Source organism: Hydra vulgaris, chromosome 09, assembly GCF_038396675.1.
Source record: "Hydra vulgaris chromosome 09, alternate assembly HydraT2T_AEP".
Taxonomy (NCBI): domain Eukaryota; kingdom Metazoa; phylum Cnidaria; class Hydrozoa; order Anthoathecata; family Hydridae; genus Hydra; species Hydra vulgaris.
This window is the reverse complement of record NC_088928.1, coordinates 39690328-39692500: the sequence shown is the minus strand read 5'-3', so window position 1 is coordinate 39692500 and position 2173 is coordinate 39690328. Positions and strand designations below refer to the sequence as shown.

The following is a 2173-nucleotide window of genomic DNA, read 5'->3' as shown; positions in this document are numbered from 1 at the left end:
AAGAAGAGATGAGCTAAATGCAAACTTGAAACAGGATAGCATGGATAGGCGTTGTGATGTTAACAATGAAAAAAACTCTTTCTATGTCGCAAGAAATGGAGTTTTGAAAAAAATAACAGTAGAGCTTTCAGAGTTTGAAACTAACTACTTTTTACAAAAAGGTCTACAAGTGCTTCAACCTGTGCAACACCAGAACCATCAAGATAATATGCAGAGTTGTTAGCAATTAATGAACAACTTAGTGTTTAGTACTAAGCATGTCCAGCCAACTATTTGTAACAAAAACACTATCTCCATAACCATCAACAAAAAATCTAGCAATAGTAGTAATTATACAGCCTTAAGTGAAATCACATGTTTATATAATAAATACATATATAATATATATATATATATATGTAATATATATATAATATAAATATATACAATATATATATATATATATAATATAAATATATATAATATATATATATATATATATATATATAATATATATATATATAATATATATGTAATATATATATTATATATATATAATATATATATATATATATTATATATATATAATATATATATATATATATATTATATATATATAATATATATATATATATATATAATATATATATATATACATATATATATAATATATATATAAAATGTATATATATATAATATATTTATATATTTATATATATATATATATATATATATATATATATATATATATATATATATATATATATATATATATATATATAGTATATATAGTAATAGTAATAGTATATGAGTTGCAAATAGGATACAGATCCTATTAAAGTCATATAATGACTATAGGCAACTATCAATTCAACTGTCAAGCATTCGTTTAAATTGATAAGTCGAGGAACAGTTAACTGTTGCATCATAGTGGTTTTCCAATGCTTAGCAACACGATTACTAAAAAAGAATATCGTGGATCGCAATTTCTGTTAAATTAGATACAAACTGTTACCTGTTGACCACATCGAGCTGGACCTATAATTGGTTTATTGTGCCAATTAATGATGGTAAGACCTTTTTCAATTTTAAACTTTTGAATCAAGTCACCTCTTATTCTACGATCCTTCCAGTTTTTGAATTTGAAATAAGATACATCTATCTGTGTAACAAAGATGTTTTCATATAGTTGGGACTTTTGAGACATATTGAATTTTCTCAATAATCTTTATATCTCATTAAATAAGGTGACCAAGCACTGATTGCATATTCCAGGTTAGGTCTGACATATGTTTTGTATAACTTAGTCCATAACATTAAATCCCTTGATATAAATGTTTTTTTTAACATATTAAGCATTCTGTAGCTTTTTATTACTGACATGAATAACTTGATTAAAATATTTAGCATTACTTGAAACAAATATACCAAGATCTTTTTCTACATATAATATATATATATATATATATATATATATATATAATAACATATATATATATATATATATATATATATATATATATATATATATATATATATATATATATATATATAATAAATACATATATATAATATATATATATGTAATATATATAATATAAATATATATAATATATATATATATAAAAAATATATATATATATATGATATATATGTAATATATATATACATTATATATATATATATATAATATATATATATATATATATTATATATATATAATATATATATATATATTATATATATGTATAATATATATATATATATATTATATATATATATAATATATATATAACATATATATATATAATAAATACATATACATAATATATATATATGTAATATATATATAATATAAATATATATAATATATATATATATATAATATATATATATATAATATATATGTAATATATATATATATATATATATATATATATATATATATATATATATATATTATATATATATATAATATATATATATATATATATATATATATATATATATATATAATATACATATATATTATATATATAATATATCTTCGTTTACTTTGTTCTCTTGGTTTATTTCGTTCTCTTCGTTTATTTCGTTATCTTCATTTATTTGGTACTCTTCGTTTATTTCGTTGTCTATGTTTATTTCTTTCTCTTCGTTTATTTCTTTCTCTTCGTTTATTTCGTTATCTTCG

General features: G+C 17.5%; 1 long non-coding RNA gene across 1 annotated transcript in view; it reads right to left on the bottom strand.

The window, feature by feature from the left end:
- Positions 1 to 2173, bottom strand: part of LOC136084779 (uncharacterized) — a 7722-nt gene extending 5549 nt beyond the window's left edge. Inside the window, exon 1 of the long non-coding RNA XR_010640845.1 lies at positions 2035 to 2173. This is a non-coding gene — a long non-coding RNA (uncharacterized LOC136084779). The remainder of the gene's footprint in view (positions 1 to 2034) is intronic.